Source organism: Saccostrea cucullata, unplaced genomic scaffold, assembly GCF_032062105.1.
Source record: "Saccostrea cucullata isolate Sc308-1 unplaced genomic scaffold, CSIRO_AGI_Scuc_v1 ctg1317, whole genome shotgun sequence".
NCBI classification, from domain to species: Eukaryota; Metazoa; Mollusca; class Bivalvia; order Ostreida; family Ostreidae; genus Saccostrea; species Saccostrea cuccullata.
Window position 1 is genome coordinate 132343 of NW_026919086.1, and position 20935 is coordinate 153277.

At 35.0% G+C, this 20935-nt stretch overlaps 1 long non-coding RNA gene across 1 annotated transcript; it reads right to left on the reverse strand.

Annotated features, from left to right (window-relative positions):
* Positions 1–17261: 17261 nt before the first annotated feature.
* LOC134279092 (uncharacterized) lies at positions 17262–20935 on the reverse strand. The gene is made up of 4 exons (XR_009994574.1): positions 20918–20935; positions 19918–20139; positions 18031–18102; positions 17262–17518 (listed from the first exon to the last, which is right to left on the reverse strand). It is a non-coding gene; the product is annotated as an uncharacterized LOC134279092 (long non-coding RNA).

A 20935-nucleotide genomic window follows, 5' to 3' on the forward strand; every position in this document is an offset into this window, starting at 1 on the left:
CAGAGGAAAAATATGAATTGAAAAACAACGAGAAAAAAAGAATTCTTTTAAAACAAATCGAATTTGCAAATCAAAAAAAGGGCATTCGACCCCCCGATTTGTCAGATATATTCTGGGAAAGAGTCACAAAATCTAAAGCACATATCGGATTTCCTGAGTGTGCTCATTTATTTGCATTTGAAGAGGCATTTCGAAAAAAAGGTGAAGATTTCTTTTCATGGCCGACGCAGCTAGTTTTGATACAAATTCAGGATGTTGTTACAAATGACAAAACAAATAGAATTAAAACGTTGCTTCTTTTATTACTTCTTGCTGAAATACACAATAGAAACAAAGATCAGGAATCAAAGTATAAGCCAGATATCAAGAACGAAAAAGACTGTGCCAACTTTGTGAAAAAGACATGTAGACTTGGTGATTATTTTCAGCCTCTAAATTTTAAAAATTTACAAGCTGTGGTATCGGAATTAACTTGGTCTTTCATACGCGAAACTGGAGAAAATTCCTATCAATTCATTCATCAGAGTGTTTTTGATGCAGTGGAGACTTATATTTTTCGATCTTTCCCAATTAAATCTATTGTTCTTCTTCCTCTTGATGTTATACAACAACAAACAAATGACAAAGAGGGGCTTCATTGGTTGAAAGATGAGCATTTTAGATATCTAGCGAAAAGATTTATTACCGAGATTAAATGTGGAAGAAGTTCGCATATCTGTGAATGCGAGATTTTAAAAAGGACAGAGTTTATTAAAATTTTTCATGTTGCAGTCGCCAATCTGGATAAAAGAGACCTTGTTGATTTTTTCAATAGGAAAAGTATAGCATATCCTAGGCTCCCCATCCTTTTCTGGCTTGGACGCAGTGAAACTACACAGCTATTAAAATGCTTACACTCAGTTATCGAAAGTGCACGAAATGACAATCTTTGCGCTGTAGAGCACATCTATTATTCTTTATATGGAGAATGCACAAAAAGCGGAACCCTCAAATCGTTGGGTTCCATGAAGGTTGACAGAATCAAAAAAGATGTTAAAGATTATATTATTTCCTTCAGCGACAACATGTCCAATACTGTTCTGCATGTTGTGATACAGTCTACCAGAGAGGATGATTTCGCATCAAAAATTGTCAAACAATTAATAAAGGATAATGTCGATATCAATGCCAAGAACAGAAACTGGGAGACTCCCTTGATGCTTGCTGTTAAGGTTACTTGGCCCATAAGTCGACAGCTTGTCATTGAAGAATTGGTCAAGAATCATTGTGAGATTAAAAGTAAGGATCGTCACCAAAATTCTGTCTTTCATTACTGCGTCCTTGAAGAAACTGATCATGATGACATGACTTGCGCGAAAATATTAGATATACTTTTAAAAACAAACGAGAGAATAGATCTATCCACAGAAAACACAAAAGGTTTAACAGCTTTAAATTTAGCTTGTAAAAACACCAGGAATAGTAGAATTTTAAGTATTTGTACAATACTTGCCTACGATGGTCCCTCTGAGCAAGAAGACAGTAAAAAGAGAGAAAAGACACAATCGGCTATCCATGAAAAGAAAAAAGGAGGTGATCCATCTGATCATGTTAACAAAATAGACAAAGATGGGAAGTATCCCATTTTCAATGCCATTTCGTGTTTAACAGGAGAAAATGAATTAGTAGAGATGGAGCGGCTACTTCGAGTTTGTATATTGTTACTATATGGAGCTGATCCAACCATCATAAGTGATGACAATTATAGATCTGCTATTGCTTATTGCAAGGACAAGGGCTACAGCGACCTGGACGCGATCATGGAATCAATGTTTAATTCCTGTAAAAATGACGAAACATCGACTGATTCTCTTATGATCGAAGCTTTAAAAAAGGGGTTAAAACGACTCTCAAAAACACATGCTACTGGTGATCATACCAGAATAACCATGAAGTTTTCAAACAAGGTTCAAATATCAGAGGAACTGAAGAACCTTCTATCAAATGCAGTGCAATATTTGTCAAAAACACAGTTATAGACAGTAGGTAAATACACGAACAAAATACTTTGACGCATAAAGAATACCTAGAATTCCTTAGGTACTATTGTAAAAAAAAAAAAAGACTGTTGAAAGCGCATTTTTACATGTTTTCTTAATATGGCCATCTTTTTTATGCGTCTGCGTTTATAATTGCACTGTTTACAATTAGTATTCTTAAATGATCAAAGAAATTATATATCTTCACATATTCTTTTCATTTTTGACTACATGCACTCTACGTAATTAATAAAAATATGCCAAATCGTGTTATATATATTATGTAAATATCAAAATATTTGAGGCCAGTTAGGGCCGAAAATTGTCTGATAAGTAACAATGAGTAAGGAGTATAAGACGAAAGGTGCTCCTTTGGTGCGTTGCACCTCGTTCCAGTCCCATATCTGACATATTAGACCATCTGAGTTTTGTATCTTGCTTACATCTTTTCAATATACATTGTGTTTGATTATTGTCATAATATGATACTGAGGCCGGCGACCAAACGTATATGCAGCAGATTTGTGTACAATGTTATGCGTGAAAAGAAAAAAAAACACTAACTGTGGCCTTCAACTCAACATTTAGACATCTCGACGACGTATGATTAATTAACAATGCTTATTTCAATTCTTATATCAATGCAATTAAACCTAATTATCTCCCCTTGTTTAAAGGTAACAACTAACACTATGTTAGTATAAACAGAATCCCTTGGGCCCATGATAACTTCTTGTGTTGGGGGTAAAAGGGGGGGGGGGGGACATTGATGATTATAACACAAGTTATCATGGACCCAAGGGATTCTAAATTTTTAGTGATTAAGCCTTTAGATTCCTTTCTTATGATCCATTTTAATGGCTCCTCTATTTTCTTGATTGGTCATTATTTAAACAAATGTAAATCTATATTACCTTTTTGATGCTTTAAATCGATGGTCAATCATGGCTTTGTGAGGAATTTTTAACGGTTTTTCCCCATGTATTCCTACGTAAAACCTTAATCACCCATTGTGATCCCACTTTACCCCCAAGGATCATGCCCCACCCTACCCCGATGATCATGATTTGAAGAAACTTGAATCTTCACTACCAGAAGATACATCTGCATGAGTTCCATCTTTCTTGGGAAAAAGATTTTTCAAGACACCATTACTTTATCACTATATCATCACTATATCATAATCATCTCCCCTTGCAATAGGGCGTGGCCCTTTATTTGAACAAATCTAAATCCCCTTCACCGAAAGATATTTTTTGGTTTATATTAAGTTTGGTTGAAATTGGCTCGGTGGTTCTTCAGAAGATTGATTGATTGATTGATTGTTTATTGTTTAACGTCCCTCTTGAGAATTTTTCACTCATATGGAGACGTCACCGATGCCGGTGAAGGGCTTCAAATTTAGACCTATACTCGGCTCTCAGGGCCATTGAGCAGTGAGGGTTCTTTATCGTGCCAACGCCTACCGTGACACGGGACCTACGTTTTTAAGGTCATATCCGAAAGACCCGTGACTTTCACTTCTAGTGCCGAGCGCTTGGCGAAGGAACAGTCACTACCTTTGTTTACGTCTTAGGTATGACGCGGCGCAGCGATCGAGAATCGAACCCGGGCCTCCCGATCACGAAGCGAACGCTCTACCACTAGGCTACCGTGACCGGTTCTTCAGAAGAAAATGAAAATGGGAAAAGTTTACGACAGCAACAAGGTTACACCAGAAGCAGTCTCCCAGTTATAAATCAACTAGTATGCAACAATTGGTGATCATATAGCCAAGTATCTGTCCAGTGTCCTTGTTGTCCATATTATTTTTCAATTGCGTAATTGTATTGCAAAATTACTTGAAGAAAACCCTTGCAGACGTCATACTAATTGCTTTAGCATGCTCTTCGAGGGCCAAACACCGTATACAGTGGAAAATGTTTTCTGAGTTTTTAATTACATGTAGACCAAACACAAAGAACACGTAGAAAAAATTTAATTTTATTCCTTCAAAAAGGTATATATACGATTTTTATTTTTTCTATGAACTAGTTATGTTCCTGTCAACATTGCAGTTATAATTTATCAGCAAAGACATTTAATTGCCCCATTTTCTACTCAAGTACCATTATTATATAAAATTTACATCATAAACAAGTTTTAAATTAGAAAAGTGAAATATTAATTTTGTTTGGTGGTGCATAAGAAATTAGTATCATAAGACCCAAAATTCATCAACTTACAAAGTTTGATAATATTCAGCCAGATATGACTGAAGATATTATAATATAATTATAAAATACCATAAGTAGGTCACAGTGACCTACCTTTTGATTTAAATTTTCTGAGGACTCAAGATACATTAATTGACAAAGACTGATGATTCTAATTAAATAAGTACCTGAGATATTCAAAAGTAGGTCACCAAGACCTACTTTTCAGTCAACATTCTCTGAAAACCCAAGATGCATCCTCTGACAAAGTTTGACGATTCTAAGCCAATTACTACCAGAGATAATTAAATATAGCCCTCAAATGTCAAAAGGAGGTCACGGTGATCTACTTTTTGGTCAGTGTTATCCAAAAACCCAAGATGCCTAGACTGACAAAATTTGATGATTCTAATCCAATAAGTACCTGAGATACTGTAAATCGTTTTAATTTCACGGTGTTCAAATTTCACGATATCTCAAACAGTACCAATTGCGATTGTTTTAATTTCACGCTGCAAGAAACTAATTCAAAGTTTTGTATAAGCATTTAAACGTTTTAAACGCTAATAATACCATTCACGATGGGTTTAATTTCACGGAAAAATAGTAAAACGCGAACATAGCGAAATTAAAACCTTCGTGATTATTTGCCAATCTACAGTATTCAAAAGTAGGTCACCGTGACCTACTTCTTGTTGGACATTCAATGAAAATCTAAGATGCCTCAACTGACAAAGTCTGATGATTCCAAGCCAAGAAGTACCAGATATAATTAAATATAGCCATAAAATGACAAAAGTAGGTCACAGTGACCTACTTTTTGGTTGACGTTCTAAAAAAACCCAAGGTGCCTGAACTGACAAAGTTTGATGAATCTAAGCTAATACATACCTGAGATATTCAAAAGTAGGTCACCATGACCTACTTTTTCGACGACATTCTCCAAAAACCCAAGATGCCTCAACTGACAAAGTTTGATGATTCTTAGCCAATAAGTGCCTGAGATACTTGAATATAGCCATAAAAATGTCAAAATTAGGTCACCATGACCTACTTTTTGGTCGACAATCTCCGAAAACCCAAGATGCATCAACTCACAATGTTTGATGATTTTAGGGCAATAAGTACCAGAGTTACTTAATTATAGCCATAAAATGGCAAAAGTAGGTCACCATGACCTCCTTTTGGTCATGGCTCTCCAAAAACCCAAGATGCATCACAACGTTTGATGATTCTAAGCCAATAAGTACTGGAGATACTTAAATATAGCCATAAAATGTCAAAAGTAGGTCACAGTGATCTACTTTTTGGTCGTCATGCACTCTCCGAAAACCAAATATGCATCGACTCACGAAGTTTGATGATTCTAAGTAAATAAATACCTACTTAAATATAGCCATAAAATGTCGAAAGTAGGTCATCATGACCTACATTTTGGTCAATATTTTTCAACGACCCAAGATGCATCTACTGACCAAGTTTTATGATCATAGGTCTGAAGGTAATCAAAATATGCGTTTTAAACAATTTGTAAACAAATGCCTGCAAAATTCTAAAAGTAGGTCACAGTGACCTACTTTTTCATAAATATGTTTCAAGGTCCGAAGATGCATCAAAGTACAAGATTTGATGATTCTAAACCTCCCAGTGTCCGAAATAATGGGATTTAATGTTTTTAAAAGGATAAGTCATACAGTTAAAAAAAATAGGTCACGGTGACCTACTTTTAAAGTGACATTGTTTGAGGACCCAAGATGCATCGACTGACATAGTTTGATGATCATAGGCCTTAATGTGTCCAAAATATGCCTTCAAATAAATTTAAAAACAAATCCCCGCAAAATTTTAAAAGTAGGTCACCGTGACTTACTTTTGAAATAACATGATGTGAAGTCGTAAGATGCATCACCTTACAAGATTTGAGGATCCTTGTCCTTATAGTAAGCTATACATGTTTTTATTACTTTTAAATTTAGGTCAACTTTGAAGTGATCTTGAGACCACGCCCTTTTCCCCAGGGTAATTCCCCATGCAAATTTTAATCTTCGACATATCCTAACCCTTGTATGTAAGTTTGGTGAAAATCTGCCAGGTGGTTATGGAGAAGATTTTTTAGCAATCAGTACTTTTGGTTTTGTTTTCCTGATTATCTCCCCTTGTTTAAGGGTCCTAACCCTTATTTTAGTATAAATGGTAGCGCTTGGGCCAAGGATATCCTGTGACAAATTTGGTACTGATTGGCCAAGGCGTTCTTGAGTTATGGCCCATATTCTAAAAAGTTTGCGCATACCGCAGATGGCCATAGCATTAGATCTTTGAGCCTTTGGCTCAGAAGAGCTAATAAAAATCACCAGATCTTTAGTTTTTAAATGGAATAGAGTTTTTCTTATCAAAGTTTTTATTTTTGATCGAGTCCTTGGGTAGTGCAAAACATACGAACAAACTGCTAATGTAATAGACATTTCCAGATTTCGCGATCCCGAGACCGTACTCGCGCACTGACTCTGATAGTTGTTTCAAAATTTTTATGGGCCGTGCCAAAATTTGATTTATTTACAAACAATCAAAACACTGTTTCCTAGATGAAACAAGGCAGTATGTAGCATTTAAAGTCATAATATGGCATATTTTTCATAAGTTCAGACTAACTAAAATTAAAATGATCTTTCCTTTTGTTTTGAGACTTTATATAAAGATAGGACTTTCCTGTAAATAACACAATTTAAATCAATCGCGTTTTATAGAAATCCGAGATTTAAAACAATAACCGATTTATTTCCAAATCGGGATAAAAATATCATATCAAACACAGTTTAAAGTCAATTTAAGCTGCATGTATAGAAATATGGGGATGATATTTGGGTTCAAAATCTGTGATTTTATTTTAATGAGATAGCAAATATTATCTTAATCTTTGTTTAATCTCGTGTTTTACTTTTTAGTTCAGATACGCCATACCTAGTATATAGCTTATAATTTTATGCATAAACGCCAAAGGCGTCCACGATTTTACCAGATAACCCTCATACGTTACACACGAAACCTTATCACCACTTCGTAGAATATATGTAGGAACTATATCATGCCTCTCACCCCTCCTCCATGTTTGAAATAACTTTTTGTGGTGATTTGTTAGGGCGATTGTTGCCCTATTATTTACGTTTTGGTTTTTAGAAATACAAAAAAATGCATTATAATGATGCTTTAATATTATTATTCAATAATGAATACACAAATACATACATGTAGTACAAATAATCAATATTAACAGATTTGCAATGAAAATAATCAATGCTAAACATAAGAATGACATCATTCAACATAATGCATGATTGTAAACATAAATTCATATTAACTAATACAATGTGGCAAATATAAACATGTAAATGCAAAATAAAAGTTCCAGTTTTAAAGATATGCATGAAAAAGTCATCATTTGGAAGTAAAATATCAAATGATCAGGATTATTTGTAAATATCAATTTAATCTCTTCTCACTCTGTTGCTACCTGAAAAATGTTTTAAAATACTAGTTTATCAATTCAGATTTCAGTGCAGTAATTGCCCTCATTGGTTGCTTGGAGGTGCAATTTTGTCTATCTAAAAGAATGTTGAAGTTTATGTTATCATAAGAACAACAATGACACATTCACACCAAAAAATAATTTGAATTACTGTATATTAAGCATGAGTTGTGTATAAAGGATTCAATTTTAGCAAAATTACACTTGAAAGGACTTTTTATGATGCCTTTAACAGGTCGGAGAGAATACTCGAAATCGGGTATTATCCGTGAAATCGCGTATAATACTCGATATTAGGGTATCGTTGAATCCGCAAAATCGGGTATAGGAGGTGTAAACACCTAATAAAACTTAAAGAATGGGATGGCGCATGTTGCCGAGTTAACTTTCTTCTAGATACACATGTTTTCTAAAGATATCACTAGCCAAGTAAGAATTTGGATTTCAAGATTAATGCGCTCGGGACAACAAATACCCGTGGAGCTCAGTACATTTCATGATCTGCACACAAAAAGGCGTTCGATTTGCTTTATATTTTACCTTATGTTGAAAGTATATGCATCTTCCTAATGTTCATTCCCAACACAACAGAATTGTAAAGTATCAGAATTCGGGAATTTATAATAATTCCACATTAACACGACAAACATGAACAATTTGTAAATAAATCAAATTATACGGAAACACATTTCACACACCAGATATGATGCCATGTATAAACAAGAGATTGTCTATTCTATCTAATTATGAGTAATTAATTACTTTCACATTCATCTTGTGCATAAAATCAAATTTATTTTTGAATGTATAAATAATGTAATGATAAAAATGTCTAAAATTTCGGCTAAAAGAACCCTCTTTCTCTTTTTTTGAAAATCTTTTCTTTTTTATTTATCATTCAAACATATTTGCAGAATATGTCTTCAAAATTTTAGCAGAGACAGTGATAGTTTCAGGAATACAATTTATGAGAGAACATAACTGTTGATCGTTTAATTTCGCTAAGTCATCAATATTTTACCATTTCCTGGCGACTTCAAAAGGGAAGGGGGGGCTAAAGGCTTCTTGACCACCTCTGACAAAACAACCTCGTCTGTGTTATACATGTTTCTAAAAGACCTCTCTTTGAATGTAACGGTCGGTTAAACTCGGTCATATATTTTTAATCGTAAGGAAGAGTGGGGGGGGGGGGGGGGGGTTAGGTTCAAACTTTAGTACCTTAATTTTTCTCCAAACACCAAAACTTTACCCATTTTTAGCCTATACTGCGAGGTGTCTGTGGAAAGTGGGGGGGGGCTTTACCTATGTAACAAGGTTCAATGTATATACTAAGTATATATTGGGAAAAAAGTGAGGGGGGGGCTAAGACCCCCAGCCCCCCCCCCCCCCGGTTCCGACGCCAATGATAAAGAAAGGAAATGGCTACGATTTTTATGAAATTTTAATGTCCGATGAGGAATTATATTCCCAAAAAGTAAGACAAGAGTTTCCAAGGCAATTGAAGACTCCATTATTTCAGATTGTTCATTAACATGTTCATAAACGTAAAAACTATAAGAAATGTGAAAACTTGCATATGTAATTCATATATCAATATGACTGTACCTCGATCTATATTGAGAAATTCAATGTATTTTAACTTCATGAAAAGATGTACACATTTGACTTTTATTTATACCCCCCCCCCCCAAAAAAAAAAAACCCAAGAAAATCCTGTTCATATGACTTCTCGCTTTCAATTTTCACAAAATGCATAAAATAAAGGTAAAATAGTATATTTTTTATCGATTAAAATGCAACCAAAAATTTACGGTGTCTTTGAATTAAACATATCATGCTAAATTGACATAAAAAAGATACTCCGCTTCAATTAGCTATTTTCAAACTGTTTTCCCGTGCATATTTATTTCATCTTATTTTATTTTCTTCTTTATAATAACGTTGGTATTCTATAATGGCAGAGATATACAATTATGACTCGCTTTACTGTACTCTCTAACTGTTAGGAGTAATTTATATTTCACGAGAATGGGACGCCATACATTTTTCAGTAAAAATACATAACACGGCGTTAGTCGTTTAATTTCTTTAAAATTTCACGTTTTGTGAATAGTGCACAAATTAGAAAATTAAGTATATGGAATACTTTAATGGGAAATAAAGACAAACGAAGTGTAGTTATTTGTTTTTAGAAATTATATTGAAAAATGATAACGCCACTGTGCCCTCTTTGTTACCCCAGCAGTGTTTGTCGTGTGATTTTAAAGTTATTTGAGAACCTTATGAATTAGGTTTAATAAAAATTAATCCACATGATACTGATCTACAAGTAACAGTTACTGGCATAATGCGCCGTTGCTTTATTTTTTAATTATTATAGAAAGTTGCACGGAATACCCGATTTCGCGGATTCAACGATACCCTAATATCGAGTATTATACGCGATTTCACGGATAATACCCGATTTCGAGTATTCTCTCCGACCTGTTTAATGACATATATGTACATGTACAATTCTAAAAGCATGACAATTATCAAATGGATCAATAAATTTAATTTACTAGCAAGAAATATAATAATTCACAAACAGTGAATATAATAATGCCAACATTACACATAAAGAGTGCATATAAAAAAAAACTATGGAATCGATGTAACCTTGATATACGGAGGTGATCTGATATTGCGAGGAATAACAAACAAGAGGCCCAGGGGCCACAGCGCTCATCTGAGCACATCAGGCTTGAATTTACTCCACCCCCCTCCCTCAAGGGGTTCATCATTTGAACAAACTAGAATCTACACTACCTGAGGATGATTCCATATAAATATCACAAATCATAGCTTTGAAGTACTTGAAAAGAAGATTTTAAAAGGTTTCCCTATACATCCCTATGTAAAACTTGGGTCCGCCATTTTGGCCCCACCCAAGACCCGGGGGTCATGATTTGAACAAACTTAAATCTACACTACCTGAGGATGATCCACATGAGTTTCATCTTTCCTGGCCCAGTGGTTCTTCAGAAAAAGATTTTTAAAGATTTTTCCTATATATTCCTATGTAAAACTTGGGTCGGCCATTTTGGCCCCACCCTAGCCCCGGGGGTCATGATTTGAACAAACTTGAATCAACACTACCTGAGGATGATTCCACATGAGTTTCATCTTTCCTGGCCCAGTGGTTCTTGAGAAGAAGATTTTTAAAGATTTTTCTTATATATTCCTATGTAAAACTTGGGTCGGCCATTTTGGCCCTACCCTAGCCCGGGGGTCATGACTTGAAAAAACTTAAATCTGCACTACCTGAGGATGACTCCACATGAGTTTCATCTTTCCTGGCCCAGTGGTTCTGGAGAAGAAGATTTTAAAAGATTTTTTCTATATATTCCTACAGTACAGACCAGACCGAACCTGACACCCAAGCATGAGTCCCAGAAAGCAGTCCCCGGGACTGCTTTTGGACCGCTCTGGGACTGCTGTGGGACTGCTCTTGGATCGCTATGGGACTGGTCTGGGACTGCTCTAAAAAGCAGACCCAGCAGTCCCAGCTCTCCCTGGGACTGCTTTTTGGGACTGCTTTGTTCACTCATGTGTGAAAAAAGGTTCTGAGTGACATGATAGCTCCACCCCCTTGTGTATTCTGAATTTGCAGGCCCCCTATTGTTTTGTTTACTTGCAGCAGAGATGAGTTTAATCTGCTTAAAAAGCAAGGATTTCTTACAATCTTTTAATATGAAGAGATTATTATAGTTTATTAATATTTACCTAGACTGTATATTTACACAAATGTAGTTTAGAATAATTTTTTTTTAAAATAAAGTTGTGAAATAAAAAAAGTTAGGAGAAAATTAATTTTTTCCCCCTAAATATAATTTATAAGATAAGGTTTAGGAGAAAAAATATCAACATGTAGGCCTTTTTATTACGGGGGTATTTAATGTAAAATTAGATACTAAAAATTTGCATTGGTACTATTTAAAAATAATTATTACACTTCAATAAAAGATTTTTAATTGAAAAAGGAACATGTTTTTAACCCTCAAATAGAAAACCTCACACTTTATTAAATGACCATACAAGAGGCCCAAGGGCCTTGAATCGCTCTTCTGATATATTGTACAACCTATCACTTGTATTTGAAGCCTCTAACCCTAAGTATCCTAAGACCCAAGTTGCATCAACTGACAAAGTTTGATGATTCTTAAGCCAGTTACTAGGACTGAAGATATTTTAATAAAGCTATAAAAAAAACCATGAGAAGATCACAGTGACCTACTTTAAGATTGAAGTTTTCTGAGGACTCAAGATGCATTAATAGATAAACTAAGATTGAAGATTCTAGGCCAATAAGTATTCGAGATATTCAAAAGTAGGTCACCATGACCTACTTTTGGTTGACATTCTCCAAAAACCCAAGATGCATCAACTGACAAAGTTTGATGATTCTAAGCCAATAAGTACCAGAGATACTAAAATATAGCCATAAAATATTGAAAGTAGGTCATCATGACCTAAATTTTGATTGACATTTATCAGAGGCCTAGGTTGCATCTGCTGACCAAGTTTGATAATTCTAAGTCAATAAATACCTGAGATATTCAAAAGTAGGTCACCGTAACCTACTTTTTGGTCGACATTCTCTGAAAACCTAAGAGGCATAAACTAACAAAGTTTGATGATTCTAAGCCAATAAATACCAAAGATACTGAAATATAGCCATAAAATGTCAAAAGTAGGTCACCGTGACCTACTTTTTGGTCGACATTCTCCGAAAACCCAAGATACATTAACTGACAAAGTTTGATGATTCTAAGCCAATAAGTACCAGAGATACTTAAATATAGCCATAAAATATTGAAAGTAGGTCACCGTCACCTAATTTTTAGTTGTCACTCTCCGAAAACCCAAGATGCATCAACTCACCAAATTTGATGATTCTAAGCCAATAAATACCAAAGATACTGAAATATAGCCATAAAATGTCAAAAGTAGGTCACTGTGACCTACTTTTTGGTCGAAATTCTCCGAAAACCCACGATGCATCAACTGACAAAGTTTGATGATTCTAAGCCGATAAGTACCGTATATACTCGCCTATAAGTCGGTCCGCCTATAAGTCGGTTGTATTTAATAAGCTTCAAAATCAGAGGGACTGACTTCATATAATACCATTCATTTTATAGCTCGCCTATAAGTCGGACATAGAGTTTTGGACCTGAAATTAGCTCCCAAAAATCCGACTTATAGGCGAGTATATATGGTACCAAAGATACTGAAATATAGCCATAAAATGTCAAAAGTAGGTCACCGTGACCTACTTTTTGGTCGACACTCTCCGAAACCCAAGATGCATCAACTCACCAAGTTTGATGATTCTAAGCCTATAAATACCTAAGATATTGAAATATAGCCCTAAAATGTCAAAAGTAGGTCACGGTGACCTACATTTTGGTTGACATTTTTCAGAGTCCCAAGATGCATCAGCTGACTAAGTTTGATGATCGTTGGTCTGAAGGTAATCAAAATATGCCTTTTTAACAATTTGAAAACAAATGCCTGCAATATTCTAAAAGTAGGTCACAGTGACCTACTTTTTCATAAATATGTTTTAAGGTCCCAAGATGCAGCAACTTACAAGATTTGATGATTCTAACCCTCTCAGTGTCTGAAATAATGGGACTAAATGTTTTAAAAAGGATAAGTCATAAAGTTCAAAAAGTAGGTCACGGTGACCTACTTTTAAGTTGACCTTGTTCAAGGACCCAAGATGCATCAACTAACAAAGTTTGATGATCATAGGCCTTAAAGTGTCCAAAATATGCCATCATATCAATTTGAAAACAAATGCCCGCAAAATTAAGATGCATCAACTTACAATATTTGATGATCCTAGTCCTTCTAGTAAGCGAAATATAGACATTTTCACTAATTGTAAATTTAGGTCAACTTTGAAGTGACCTTGAGACCACGCCCTTTGCCCCAGGGTCATGCCTTGAACAATTTTTTATCTTCAACATATCCTGATCCTTGTGTGAAAGTCTGCTTGGTGGTTCTGGAGAAGAAGATTTTTTTGCAACCAGTACTTTTGATTTTGTTTTCCTGATTATCTCCCCTTGTTTTAGGGTCCCAACCCTTAGTTTAGTATAAATGGTAACCCTTGGGCCAAGGATACCCTGTGACAAATTTGACACTGATTGGCCAAGGGGTTCTTGAGTTATGGCCCATATTCTAAAAAGTTAACGCACACCGTACACTGCACGACGCACACCACACAAATGGCCATAGCATTAGCTCTTTGAGCCTTTGGCTCAGAAGAGCTAAAAATAAAATTAATAAATTAATGCTACCATTCTTCCGTAACATAAACAATGTGGATAATCATCGGGGAAATTATTTATGAATTACCGGTAGTTTTTAATTTATAAACAAGTTATTAAAAGAGTACATTAATTTTAAAAATAAACAGTTGAAAATACCTGGATTTATGATTTATTTCTTTTTTGTTTTGCTTCTGATTACCTGGCCGATTAATGTGTATAAAAATGGTATCAACACTTGCGGTTTCAATCGCCTTTGGGCAGAAAATCAATTCATGTTATTTGTGTATACATATCAGCGTTTCACATCATTGAACATGCTGGTCAGCAATGACCCTAATTTCGATCTATGTAAAGCAAAACTAAAATTGATAAATGAAATGTGTATGAATTTCTTTCAGGATTAATTAATTTTGAACATAATCTGAGGGTTCCATTCTGGTGATTTACAGATATACACTCTAACATTTACAAATAATAAAGCACTTAAAACTTAAAGCACAGTATTATAGAGATAGAGAAATTTAAAATAATTAATTTGACATGTAAGTAAAAATAATGATGACTGAAAAATAATACTTTGCAAAATTAACAAAGATTTTTTTTTAAAGCCACAATACTTAAGAAAATTTATACGAGTATCCCGATAGTATGGAAATTGGCCATATAACGATAAGATCTATTTTTAAAAAGCTTATTCTGGTGGAAAATAAATAATTCACGTTTAATTTTCTGTAGAAACCAGAAGTCTCTGTCGAGACTGAAGCTCTACTGGTTTGTACTTATAGCAAAGGAAGAGAAAAGTACTTAAGCAGTTGGAAATTGAAACTTTTCAACAGCAATAAATAGAATAATGATCCTTGATTAAGTCTCTTTATGTTCTTAGTGTAGTCTACTTGCATGCCACATTATATTATAACCAGACTAAAACTGTTATTTGGAGTAGCATTTTGAGAGTATTTAACAGAAATTTCTATTTTTAGTAACCACGGCAACACCGTTCATCGAAATCAAAAACCGATATACAGAATTATGTATCTTAGTGTAGCCTACTTGTGTGCCAAGTTATATTGAAATCAGACCAAAACTGTAGGAGGAGTAGCATTTTGAAACAATTTCACAGAAATTTCTATTTTTAGTAACCACGGCAACACCGTTCATCGAAATCAAAAACCGATACACAGAATTATGTATCTTAGTGTAGTCTACTTGTGTGCCAAGTTATATTGAAATCAGACCAAAACTGTTATTTGGAGTAGCATTTTGAAAGAATTTCACAGAAATTTCGATTTTTAGTAACCACGGCAACACCGTTCATTGAAATCAAAAACCTATACACAGAATTATGTATCTTAGTGTAGTCTACTTGTGTGCCAAGTTATATTGAAATCAGACCAAAACTGTAGGAGGAGTAGCATTTTGAAACAATTTCACAGAAATTTCTATTTTTAGTAACCACGGCAACACCGTTCATCGAAATCAAAAACCGATACACAGAATTATGTATCTTAGTGTAGTCTACTTGTGTGCCAAGTTATATTGAAATCAGACCAAAACTGTAGGAGGAGTAGCATTTTGAAAAATTGTTTACAGACAGACAGACGGACAGACAGACAGACAGACGGACGGACGACGGACGCATTACCATCGCATAAGCTCTTCTGGTCTTAGACCAGTAGAGCTAAAAATTAATATGGGAAACAGTATCAATCATAGAAAATAAAGAAATGGAATTATTTATATACCAGGTAATTGTGATTAATTTTAATTAATAGATAATAAATTTTAATTTTAATGAATTTTAATTTGGGACTGCTCTGGTGTAATATTCATGTTCAGTTTAATTTTATACATGTAGGTGTGAAAGCCTTCTTCCTTTAATAAATATTATTCCCAATTGGTTCTCCGCGCGAATTGTTAATAAATGACCTTCGCATTCATGTAAGGATTCCTGGCATACTACCCAGAATCAATTTCAACTGCCTTTTATAATCCAATTGTTTATTGGAAATCTCATTTCTGAGTTAGCTCCGCCCATTACATTAATAAACCCCGCCCTCTGGGACTGCTCTCTGGGACAACTGGGACTGCTGGGACCGCTCTGGGACTGCTGTGGGACCGCTGTGGGACTGCTGTGGAACTGCTTTAGCAGTCCCAGAAAGCAGTCCCCGGGACTGCTCTGGGACTTCTTTGTGTCAGGTTGGGTCTGGTCGGTACTGTATGCAAAACTTGGGTCCGCCATTTTGGCCCCACCCTTGCCCCGGGGGTCATGATTTGGACAAACTTGAATCCACACTACCTGATGATGATTCCACATGAATTTTATCTTTCCTGGCCCAGTGGTACTGGAGAAGAAGATTTTTAAAGATTTTTCCTATATATTCCTATGTAAAAATTGGGTCGGCCATTTTGGCCCCACCCTTGCCCCGGGGGTCATGATTTGAACAAACTTGAATCAACACTACCTGAGGATGCTTCCACATGAGTTTCATCTTTCCTGGCCCAGCGGTTCTGGAGAAGAAGATTTTTTAAAAATGTCATAAATTTTTCACAAATTCATAATTATCTCCCCTTGGAAGGGGGCGTGGCCCTTCATTTGAACAAACTTGATTCCCCTTCACCCAAGGATATTTTGTGCCAAGTTTGGTTGAAATTGGCCCAGTGGTTCTTGAGAAGAAGATGAAAATGTGAAAAGTTTATGACAACGACAACAATGACAACGACAACGACGACAGACAAATTTTGATCAGAAAAGCTCACTTGAGCCTTCGGCTTAGGTGAGCTAAAAAGGAATGAGGACAGATGACAAAACAATTAAACTGATATGAACAACCTTTTGCACATTATAAAAGTCAAGAATAGAAAAAGTTAAGTATTTTGAGCATCAATATCTCAAAGATGTGAAAGTGGAAGTCCCAGGAATGTTTTACTTGGAGAGAATTTTACTCTCAATATCTCAAATCTTTGGATATCTTAAAAGTTGTTTTAATTGGTCTCATTGAGTTTGAGATAATGAGGTTTGACTGACAGTGTTACTGTATATCACAACCACAGAATAACAAGACTTTCTTTTCAATAAAATTTACAAGAAATCTGTAAATAAAAACATATAAACTTACACAAAAGGAATGAATAAAAATGTATACACAATTGGAATGAATTTCAAAAATATGTATTTTTATAAAAAATTATCAAAAAGGATATGCTTCTGAAGTCATGATACACATATATTTCAATCAAAAACGATGGCACAACCTTGTAGATAAAACAGCTTCTTTTCCAACAGTTTTCATAGCTTGTATAAAAATCTCACTAATAAAAGACTAAAAATCACAACTAATGGACTGTATAAAACATGATTGCCAGCATTGCACTTGTTGCCTTTACAGAAGCAGTAGTTAACGGCTCGCTGGTAGGTGGTGATAAATTTCTTACAACCAATGTAGTCTGTGACTGGCTCCAACACTAAAATGAAAGACCGAGACCTTTAAACATACTGTTTAATAATCACACTTTACAAGACTGTGTTTCTACAAAAGATATAAATCTGATAATTAAATTCATCAACATGCACAAATGGAAGGAACTTAAGTGATAATGTATTTTTCAGATTAAAAATTTCTTGGATGTTCCTCCCAAAAATATTGTACAATACTTCTTAAATATTTTTATTCACATTCTATTCTGTATCTGAATTAAATTTTTCAATATTTGTTAATCTTAGGGGAATCTCTCTTATACTGTAAAATCACATATTTTCATGGGATCAAGTTTTTGTGGTTTATTGAAAAACTTGTTTTGTGGACGATGAATTGTTGAGTATGTTAACATTTTACATTTCATGGAGGACATGACTTTTGGGTAATTTTTTATCTTGAAAAGCAACAAAAATTACTCCCCCTGCCCCCCCCCCCATTAATTTGTGATCTCACAGTACAACAAGACCATTCTGATAAAAGAAAAAAAGTGATAATAACCTGTTCCCAGGCTTTGTAGCACTCTATAATACTCAATCTGGGAGTAACATTTTCTTCTGGCAACCTGATATTCTACAAAATAAAATGAAGAAAGATTACAGAAAAGACAAATATTAATGTAATCAAAATAACACTTATCCTAATATTTGATTTTATTGGCTCATTCAAGCAGTCGATGACACATCTGGTTATTTTAATGCAAGATAAATGTTGAGCGACTATTCTTTTTACATTTGTTTGATTTCAATTATTATTATTTGCATATTTTGTGTTTTGAAATTCCCTTTATTTAAAAGTAGAGGGTTAGTGATCAGTTGTAACAGGCTAGGGGCTGAGATTTATGAACAAATTCTCCGTGGACCATCCAATAAATTTTTACTTTAAAGCGGCATTTTTGTCAACTGAAGCAGTCAATTTGGTCTGTAGCCGGCTCTTAGGGAAAACCCTGATAATTATACAGTGTATACAGTCAAATGTTCAAAGTTATCTCAAAACAAGTTAAAACTAGATATCATTGAGATGGTGACCATCTCAAAGGGCCCCGCTTTCAACAATGAACATGAAAATGTAAGGTTAAAGATGAAGAGGAACATTTGTGTAATACAGTGAAAGTAATTTATTACGACTTCACAGATACTGCAATTTTACAGATATATATATATATATCAAAGTTATCCTGTATCCTCAGTTATATAAATTTACTTTAAGGAGAAAAATTATGCACCAAACAAAGATTTTAAACATAGAGGCTAATTCTGACCATGACCTAGAAAGTTTGACCAATTAAAATCACTGCACATCCATTGACCAGTGGCACTCTGTGAGTGAAATATGAGCCAGATTGGGCCAAGGAGAGAGAAGATATGCTTCAAACAAGGATTTTTCATATAATTCTGCTATGACCTTTGACCTAGAAACATGGTTCAAGGTCACTGCACACCGATTACCCAAAGGCACTCTGTAGGTGAAGTATGAGCAAGATTGGGCCAAGGAGAGAAAAGATATGATCCAGAGAAGGATTTTTCACACAACTCTGCTATGACCTTGACCTTTGACCTAGAAACATGGTTCAAGGTCACTGCACATCGGTTACCAATGGGCACTAAGTGGGTGAAGTACGAGCCAGATTGGACCAAGGGGAGAGAAGATATACTCTGGACAAGGATTTTTCACACAATTCTGCTATGACCTTGACCTTTGACCTAGAAACATGGCTCAAGGTCACTGCACACCGATTACCCAAGGGCACTCTTTGGGTGAAGTATGAGCCAGTTTGGGTCAAGAGGAGAGAAGATATGCTCCAGACAATGATTTTTCATATAGTTTTGCTATGACCTTGACCTTTGAGCTAGAAACATGGTTCAAGGTCACTGCACACTGCTTACCCAAAGGCACTCTGTGGGTGAAGTATGAGCCAGATTTGGCCAAGCAGGGAGAGAATATATGCTCCGGACAAGAGATCTCGGACGGACTGACGGACGGACAGCTGGACGGACGGACAGACTGATCACTATAGGGCACCCGCCGAGCGGGGCCCTAATAATATCTTGGATTCATTGTCACATGTAGTTATTCAATTGTAAATCAGTGCTTAAATTTATATATTGAATACAAAAAAAAAACCCTGAGGTTTTCAATTTTCAATATGAAAGGGGGACATAACTCATAATATCTTGACAATTACTTAATATTTGTTCTACATCACTTTTAGTTACCAAAATTAAAGATCATATCATTCACAAGTGACCCTCTTGAAGACTGAGTCTTGTTGCCAATTTTTTACTAAAGAAGTAAAAGGACTAATTCAATTTTTAAAAATTCAGATAAAGCTCTCCTCAATGTAATAACTTGAACAAAGATTTTTTTCTGGAATATCACTAAACCTACCATCGTCCCACTCCTTGGAGCAGACATGACACCCCGTCTCTGTTCCTACCCCCGAGTCCTCGGGTTTGAATGGTTCCACATTACAGTAGCTACAGGAGTAGCAGGTCAGACCGTTGGTTTCTTTGTCGTAGTCATTCCCACTGCCTGGACCCTGTCCCCCAGGGATCACAATCTGCTCATCCCAGTTATTCTGGAACTCATTGAAAGAGCCATCACTCCAACCTATGAGGAAAGTTCAGAAAAAAGGTATAATTCTTCAAACAATCTTTCTCTAATTTGACACTAGAATTTATCATTTAAGAGAAATTTTATGCAGTTTTTAATGGCATTGTTTCCCTTAAGATTGGCCTTAACCATTTTCTTTTTCCTGCAATATACTGTAGCAGCAAAAATTTATGTAGGGGATAAAATTTTATTAATTATTCAAGACATTTAAAAGGTTTTGTTCACATTTAATATCTTTTTCTTAAGTAACCTTATTCAATAAATAGATAAGCAATTTTGAATGGGACTAAATTTTGTTGATAATTGTGATCTATGAAATAAATCAATACTGTTAATCACTTTATATTCGCGAGAACTTTATTTTCGCGTAATTACGCGAGATGGAATGCTAGCGAAAATTTCATTCTCGCATATTACAGAATTCCTTAAGATTATATAGAGCAATGACCATAATTCGTGAAAACTTTGTCTCGCTAATAAAGAGTCAATGAATATCTCGCCAAAATAAGGTGTCGCGAAAATTAAGTGATCTACAGTAAATAAAAGATAATCCCCCTGTCTTACAGTAATAACAGTTGTAATAAATAAAAAATAAAATTAGAATAAAAATCTCCAATCATATTCAATATTAGCTGCAATAATATAGACCTCTAGACCTCTGTTGTTGTTTGTTTGTTTTTCTGTTTCTTTTTGAATGGGAGAGGCTGAGGTTTAAGATAAACAAAATCTGAGAGGGCTAGTACAATGTACATTATTGCAGATAGTTTGAACATACCACCAGGATTACTGCCAT